A 9,292-nucleotide genomic window follows, 5' to 3' on the forward strand; every position below is an offset into this window, starting at 1 on the left:
GTATTTTTCTGATGTCTTTGATAGTTGAATACATCGATTATTTAGAAACTGATGTCTAAAATTGCCTAAAAAAATCAGCGCGGGCCACTTTAATTTATTTCCCCCTTGTGAAATATTGTCAAAATTTCCCCTCCCTTTCCTACCAATTACTATCAAAACTTTCATCTCAATTATCTCTCTCTCTCCCTCCACCACAAATCACCCATCTATTCTCTACTCACCTCCGCGTTGCCGGACTCACCATTACCACTTCTCTCGTATCTCCTTTGCTCGTGTCCAAACTGGTAAGTTTTAAGTATGAATAGGGTCCCTATGATATTTCTAAAGTATTCTTTGATGAAATTGGTAAGCTTTAATTTGGGAGTTTTTTAAAAATCAAAACCCTAATTTCTTAAATTGGGGTTTTTTTAAAAAGAAACCCTAATTTCTTAAATTTGTTATTTTAATTTACTTGGATTTATTTGTTATACCCTAATTATTTTGAATTTAATTTACAGGATCCTTGTCAGTTGGTTGTAGTTGTGGCTGTTATTTTAGGTACTTTTTTTTTAATTTCTATTTAAATCAGAATGTTGTCACCAAGGATAATGCTAGCATCTTTATTAATGGAGTTCTTTATGTTAAGGTATAATTCTTACTTCAATGATTTAGGTGAAACTATTTAAGTTACAATTCTTAAAGAACATAAAGGAGAACTAGTTTTTGCTTCAGATGTGGATTCTATATGAAGTGACAAGTCAAATAGTGCTTTTAATTTATTAATGAGGTACCAAAAATTTATCGACATTGGGGCCTGAAATGCCTTGGATATGAGATAAATAAGTATTTTAGTTGTTGATTTGTGGACTATTAAATTTATACTTCTTGACAAGGAACAATGCGACTTGTCACAAAGCTCATTATCCGCCCCTTTTTTCTCTAGGGGATATTACTCCACCTGGTATGAAGAGAGCTATGGAGATGCAGGCTGAAGAAGAGCGCAAAAAGTGAGCTCGATTTCTGGAATTGAAATGTAATGATGTTTAGTTATTCTTCCTAGTATGCATATATAGCTAACAAGACTGTGCCAAAAAGATACGCATATAACTATACCTCTGTTATATGTCTTTCTTCAGTTTTTAGCTAACAATTCATGTTGTTTATTTTCTGGTTTTTCAGCCAAGTTTTGAAGCAAATTTCAGTGATCATTAGAGCAGATTTAAACATCCATTTTTATTCACCTCTCATCGTGCATATTGCTCTTATTAACATGTATGCAAAATGTTTCTATGACTTGTGGTTGTCTTTATAATCCTGAACCTGTGAAGTCTCTATTGTATAAGGAGATGTCTTGTACTGGTGCACTGGCAAATAATGTGAGTCATTTAACTGCAGTTTCTGTAGATATCTTACACGAAGACGTGAACCAGATGAACCGGAGAAGGACGACTCTTGCTGTTGTTTTGTTATTGAACCCAACACTGGTAAGCAAACTTTCTCCACTATGAAAGGGTGTTTGTGGAAGGGATGACCAGGATTATATATTATCAGTTAACAGTAAAAGTCAATTGTAACATATCAAGTAAAGAATACTTTGAGCATAGAAAAAAAACTCCTAGGAATGCAGTGTTTTAAAATATGTCATGTCAATTTAGAAAGCCGAGCAAGGTCATGTACCAAAGACTTAATATAAACGTTTACTATGCTTGCATCCTTTAGTGATTTTAGAAGGTACCATATGATACTAAACATTCTATATAGTTAAATAAATGAAACTGTATCTATCTTTTAGAAGCTAGATAGATGCAAAATGCTAAACCAATACACTTCTTACAAGGATTGACAACCATAGAGGAAATAATTTTAAAATTTTAATTTGATTTCATACCTTCTTTATTTTTAATTGTAGAAGTCAAAAGTAACTTCTCTCTGAGGCAAAGGATGTACAAGACTTTAATTTTAAGCTATAACTTTTTTAGGCAAATAAGGCTTAAATAGTGTGTATTAATTGGTTTTGATCAGAATATCTTAACCTGCAATATTTTGTCATTTATTCTTTAGATTGATTATACATGAGTTTTTTTTGTTTGTTTGGTGATGAATGGAAATAAAATTACCGAAGGTTATTGCTTGTGTTTGAAGTTTATTTGTAATATTATTACTTATCTCTCTGACTCTTATATATTCTTACTTGTCATTAAATTTTTGAATGCCAAAATTTTCTTTATCTGGCTTCACCTATCAGCAATGTATGAAACTTAAAAATTACTTTAACTACTTAAATGTATTCTGTAGATCACTCTATATAAATAGATAGGTAGATATCTTTGATTTGCAGTGTGGGTGCGAAATCTTTCATACTTAATTGAGCCATCCCTCCTATATGCAACTACCAATTTTTTTGCATGTCTATTTCATCTGTTATTTTAATACCATAGGATTATATACTGTTTCATAATATTTGTTCCTAAGCTATGCTGTTTGCTCTATCTGGAATATATAGTCAAAGATGTATACAATGAAACGAGTGGATCTCAGGCACCTCTCCCTCCTGGAGCATGTTCAACTAAAAACTATAATTCAAGCTGGAAACATTTTTACAGATTAATGTATTAAAATTTTAATTTTAATAGAATAGGAATATGCAAGTAATATTTTTTTTACTCTTTAATGTGAGAATGATAATATTGAAATATTTTTTGTTAATATTGAATTCATTTTTGGTTGTTATTTTGGTCCAAAAGTAATTTTTTTATTGTGTAAGTAGTGTAATAATTAAATATACATCACTTTTATTGTGTAAAAAGTGATGTCTATCAATAAAATACAAATCAGTTTTATACGTGTACACTGATGTTTACGACCTATATAGACATTAGGCCAAAGTGATGTTTAATTGGCCAAATAGACATCAGTTTTTCATAATGAAATCGATGTTTAATGGGATAAAAGACATCGGTGTATGACCGATGTCTAGAATAGACATCACCGACATCAACATCGGTTAAGAAATAACATAGACATCGGCCAGAAACCAATGTCTATTGACCAGATTCTTGTAGTGAAACTTAACAGGATTTACTTTTGGCTTAGTAGTCTGTTTAACAACAATTAACACAATTTGTTCAGTTCTTTTCTCACTTTTATCATCTCCATAACCTAAGCCCTCTTTCCAGTTTCCACTACTTAATAAATTCTGAGTTGTTCTGCCAGAGTTAGTCCAAGTTCTGATAATTTCTCTTTCCTTTTCTAACTCAGTTTTTAGAGATTCATTCAATTTTAGCACTTCATCTCTAACATAAAAAGCATCATCTCTTTCTTTCTGAGTTTGATGAAACATAACTAACTCTTTTTCTAAATAGTCATTCCTCTTTTTGAAAGCAAGATTTTCAGATGTTAATCTTTCACATGTTAAAGTCTGATCTTTATAACTAATAAACATGGTTTTAAGATATAATCTCAACTCAGTAATATAATCTGTATGAAAAGCATAAGTTGTTTGAGGTATCTTTAATTCAGCAGTTTCATGACTGCCATCAGCATTTGCCATCAAGGCATAGTTCACCTTATGTCAGAATCTGAAGTGCCTGTCCAGCTTTTCTTCTTTGTGACAAGTGCCTTGCCTTTGTCACTTTTTTCTTTCTTGCAGTTAGGAGATATGTGGCCTCTTTCACCACAATTGTAGCATTTGACACTTGAGTTGTCTCCTATGTCAGACTTTCCTCCTTTGCCTTTAGACTTTCTGAACCCTTTCTTATCAGAACTTCCACTTTTCCTGGAAAACTTCTTGCCTTTTTTGAATTTCCTGTAGGCTATCCTTCTGATACCCTTCATCATAAGAGCACACAGTTTCATCATCTCTTCATCAGCAACCATTTTAGGTAAACTTCCAGTTTCTGAATCATCATTATTAGAATATGATGACTCTGAATCAGACTTTATGATGAGAGCATTTCATTTGCCCCTCTTTGAGGCAACAACTTTAGGAGATTCCTTCTCAACTTTAGGATCAACTATCCTTGACTTTCTTCCATGCCTCTTGCTCCTTTGATCCATCTCAAGTTCATGAGTCTTGAGCATGCCATAAATTTCATCAAGAGTAGTTTCAGTAAGGTCATAGTTGTCTCTTATGGTAGTAGACTTCAAATCCCAACTTTCAGGAAGAGTTAAAAGGAATTTTATATTTGAATCTTCAAGATCACATTCCTTGTCCACCAGTAACGGATCATTCAAGAGTTTGGTAAACCTGTCATATAAATTAGTTAATGACTCGTCAGCTTTTGAGTCAAAGTGCTCATACTCTTGAGTGAGTATAGTCTTCCTGTTCTTCTTGATTGCATCAGTTCCCTGACATCTTGTCTCCAAAACATCCTATATCACCTTTGCAGTCTTGCAATGAATTACCCTGTTTGATATGACATTATCAATGACACTATATAGAAAACGCCTTACCCTTGTATCCTTGGTAATAGATGAGATGTCTCCAGCTGTATACTCACCTTTCTCCTTTAGTATGGTCTTTGCTGGTTGATCAGCAACTACAACAGAGAGCTTAATTGGCTTATGTGGTCCTTCATTAATTCTGTCAAGGTATTCTGGATCTGTACCTTCCAGAAACATAGCCATCTTTACTTTTCATATGGGATACTCAGAAGGTCTAAGTATGGGAACCCTAATAGTCTCATATCGACTGTGGGTTTGAGTGTTTTGAGTTTCTTGAGTTTTGGTGGGCTTGGTTGGAGTCTGTGTTTCTTCAGACATGATTGTTTGGATCTTTACTGTATGTGTATTAATAGAACAGCTCTGATACCACTTGTTAGGTCACACAACACTGTAGAAGGGGGTTGAATACAGTGTTATTACAATCAAATCGATTTAACAAAAGTATGTAACAAAGATCAAGTATATTAAATAAACTCTGTTACAATCTGAACTGTTGTTCTCTCTCAGTGATGAACAAATATCACTAAGAGCTACTAGGTTACAATATATAATCTTCTCGATAATGATAACACATATAGTTAAAACCTAAGTCTGTGTTTATATAGTACACAGTTACAAGATAACTTCTAATTGATAAGGAATACAATTATGTCTCCTAAAATATATCAGTCAGATATCTTCTACAAGTCTTCCAGTCTTCTAACTCTTTCCATGCATATCTTCTTTTGTTTTAGTCTCGATCTTCTCCTGTAAATCAGCTTCCTTCCTTAACTGTAAGTCTTCCCGCACTTAAGTTCTGATATGACCTTAAGTTCTGATATTAAGTTCTGACTTCCATTAAGTCCTGATTTCAGTAAGTCCTGATTTCAGTAAGTCCTGATTTGTCCTGTTTGTTAAGTTCTGAAAACTAAACATAAATAATATTAGACATGACATCTCAAATATATCTGACAGAAGACATGCTACGTGTATGTGTAATAGATTTTGAAGGCAGTTGGGACGAACACTTACCGCTAGTGGAATTCTCTTACAACAACAGCTATCATGCTAGCATTGGAATACCATCCTATGAAGCCTTATATGGAAGGAAGTGTAAATCACCTACATGTTGGGATGAAGTTGGAGAACGCAAAATTCTAGGTCCAGAACTGATTCAACAGACCAAGGAAAAAGTAGAACTTATCCAAAAGTGACTCGAAGCAGCACAAAATTGACAACACAAATATGCAGATCAAACCAGAAAGGATGTGGATTACCAAGAAGGAGAGCATGTATTACTGAAGATATCACCATGGAAAGGATTGACTAGATTTGGCAATAAAGGCAAACTGAAACCACGATATGTTGGTCCATTTGAAATTTTGAATAGAGTTGGAAAGGTTGAATACGAATTAGCCTAACCACCCTAGATGCAGCATATCCATAATGTGTTTCATGTGTCAAAGCTAAAGAAATATAATCTTGATACGAGGCATGTAATAGAATATGAGCCGATAGAGCTTCAAGCTGATTTGTCGTATATAGAACAACCAATAAGAATTTTAGATTGGCAAGAGAGAGTATTGAGAAATATGTATGTACCATTAGTAAGAGTCTTGTGGAGAAATCTCGTGGTTGAAGAGTCAACCGAGGAACTTGAAAGTGAAATGTTAGAAAAGTATCCCCAGTTATTTTCCCAGCAAGATTCTGAGGACAGAATCCTAATAAGGGGGGAAGGATGTACCGACTGAGAAATTACGCGTGTATTATATCTTAATAAAGGTAAATTATGTGTTTTAATATGTTATTAAGAGTGTTAAATTGTGAAACCATAACTGTTAGATACTACATGTATTCTATTTTGTAAGAGTGTGTTCTAGGTAATTATCGGGTATTTGCAATATTCTGAACATCCAAACGTTTTACAAATTTTCTCGTTTCGCGAAAAACGACTTTTCGGGCTCTTCGGGTGTCAAAAGCCCCACAAAAATCACATTTTTATTTTTATAGGATCATGAAATTATCAAATATCATTTTTCTTTGCATATTAGTATTATTCACAATTTTTGGGAATTTTTAACATATATTTTGTATTTATTGGATATATATAAAAATTCAAAATTAATAGCCAAAAATTATAAAATTAAGGGCCAGTTAATTTTATTAGATGTATAATTAGGGTCTTAATTTTATTTAGGGGTATTACTGTTACTAATATCAATAACTAATTTACAAATAATTAATAAATTATAAATTATAAAAAAATCAGAAAATTCAAGAAATTTCGCAATTTCTCTGCAATTAGAGTTTGGAGTTCTTGGAATTAAATCGAAGTTTGATCGTGTTTCTGTTCACCAAATCAAACATGTAAGTAACCGATTTATAACTTTTTGAATTCTCTCTCCATTTCTGTTATCAATTTCGTGTTTAGATTATTCAATTTTAGAATCATAATTTCCGGGTTTGATTTTGATTTGGGTACTTTGATTGAGTCTGTTGAGATGATTTTGAGTGTTATAGATGTGTAGATCGTTTGATTTGTAATCATTTAGTACCGGTTTGGTCGAGTTTTGTTCTCATTTTGAGTTCGTCCGAAACTGCCGTTGTCGGCGGCGTTTCTCCGTTTTCCAGCTTCAAAGTCGACGAGGGAAGGAGGAGGAAGGTTCATGTGTTGTTGTTGATCGAAAACGCAGAAGAATCGAGCATGAAACCATACATTTTAGTCGTTGTTTGGCTCACCGGAGAACGACCACCATCGCCGGTTTCGACCCGGTTTTGATCCTATTTCCCCCAAATTGATTTTTCAAAAAATGTTTCTGCATTTTCTATTTAATTTTATTTTAAAAAAATCGGAAAAATCAGTTTTATTAATTAGTAAATCAAATAAATAATTTGATTAACAATCTGATTTATTTTGTAAATAATTTCTAAATTATTTTCTTAATTTAGAAATTCAAAAATATGTTTATTTATTTATTGATTGATTTATTTATTTATTTAATTTATTATTTCTTATTTGTGGATTATTTATTTAGACTGATTAATTATTTAGTAATTGATCAGTTTACTTGAATAATTCATAATAAATTCAAGTTGTGTTCCAAATTTTAGAAATTCGGAAATGTATTTCTTTATTTATTTATTTACTTATTTTCGAATTACTTATTATTTATTTAAATTGATTAATTATTTATATTTAATCAATTTCATTGGATAATTTGTAATAAATTCAAATTAAATCCAAAAATTAGGGAAAATAATTTTTAAATTTGATTTCTCCTAGATAATGATTTAAAATATGATTGAGGCTTATTTATGTTTGAATAATTAATTATAATTGACTGTTAATTGATTAATTCTTGTTTATTGCGTAGTAATTAAACCGTTTATCGGATTTAATCGAAACGAAGACCCTTAGACTCAGAAAAATGACCCCATTCCATTAAAAATAGTTATAAATCATAATTTCTTTTGGAAGCGAGTCAGTTTTCGGTACATATTTGATTATAGGCCTTATTATGTATAAATACGAGTCCAATAAATCTCAGAAAATTAGGAAACGAGTGAGATATTGTTTGTTAATGCGAATATAGATCCGATTTCGATTCTAAAAATATTTGTAAGTCTAAATTAATTATGTGCCTTATGTGATATGTGATTTATGTGAGTACTTAAGTCCTAATTGCTCGATAGTACTTATACGAGTCATATATAATCATATGGGTAGACGATAAGGGCTACGTGGTCCTAGTCTGAGGTACGATAGAAATAACTAAATGAATATATTTCTTTGATAGAAACAACACCAATGAGGCGAATCAAGCCAGAGATAGAGAGCTGTGAAATACCTGAAGCAGAGCGTATAGCAGGAAAGTTTTCCCCTATTCTACGTTCAGAATAGTGAGCTGCTTTCAATTTTTCATGACAGCTATACCCTGATAATTATTGTTCATAAACACTGATACACAATTGTTGTTCCTTTATTCCTATTTCATTTCGATTCCTGAATTCTCCTAATTTAATAAATCCTCTTTTCATATTCCAATAGTTATATACACACATATACATATACTCTGATATATTCCGATGTTGAGATACATCAAAAGCATACAGATTGTGCCGGATGCTAAGCTATGGACTGGATGGTTAAGCTACGGGTCGGGTATGAACCGAACCCTTAATTTTTAGGCCATAGTGCCTGGGTACCCTATATGTTAGTGGGTCTATGAAGTTGGGTATAGATCCGCGTTATATCCTGACTGATCAGCAGGTTATAGTGCATATGTTTGTTTTTGTGTCCAGTCTAATTCATTTGGTACTCACCGATATTGGCTTTCATTATTCTTTACAGAATCAGATGGTTGCGCAAACCAGGAGATTACCGGTCATTTAACTTTCTCTTTTTACACTATATATAATTGTTGCAGGCTTGTTGAGCAATTTTGGCTCACCCCTATTATTCTTATTCACCTTGTTTTACAGTTAAAGTTGAGATTGAAACCATCCGTACCCGAGTGGTTAAGAAGCGCGTCAGACGGCGGGATCCTCTAGCACCAAGGGTGCTAATTCCAATACCAGAAGAGAGTTTTGAGAAGCCCGAGCAGGTGTAGCAGGAACAATTGTAGATATGGTTCGAATAAAAGAAACTTAGTTTAAAATTTATGTAGATAACTGGTTTATAATAAAGAAGGTTTGTAAGACAGTTTATTTGGGTTGTTGTAATAAAGTTGGTAAGTTGTTCTTGTTTTCACACCTTAACGTTAAAAGATCTTGAGTAGTAGTAGAAAAGGGGTAATTATATATTTATATAATGATTATATAGGTTTAGAAAGGTAGTTAGTGGCAGTAATACCCCAGATCTATTGTAATAACCCAAATCCGGGGTCAAGAT

The 9,292-nt window shown here is 32.6% G+C and overlaps 1 long non-coding RNA gene across 1 annotated transcript; it reads left to right on the forward strand.

Annotated features, from left to right (window-relative positions):
* Positions 1–907: 907 nt before the first annotated feature.
* Positions 908–9,029, forward strand: LOC141683233 (uncharacterized). The gene is made up of 4 exons (XR_012560181.1): positions 908–1,012; positions 1,159–1,251; positions 1,375–1,463; positions 8,884–9,029. It is a non-coding gene; the product is annotated as an uncharacterized LOC141683233 (long non-coding RNA).
* The last annotated feature ends 263 nt before the right edge of the window (positions 9,030–9,292 follow it).

The sequence above is a fragment of the Apium graveolens genome, chromosome 9, assembly GCF_009905375.1.
Source record: "Apium graveolens cultivar Ventura chromosome 9, ASM990537v1, whole genome shotgun sequence".
NCBI classification, from domain to species: Eukaryota; Viridiplantae; Streptophyta; class Magnoliopsida; order Apiales; family Apiaceae; genus Apium; species Apium graveolens.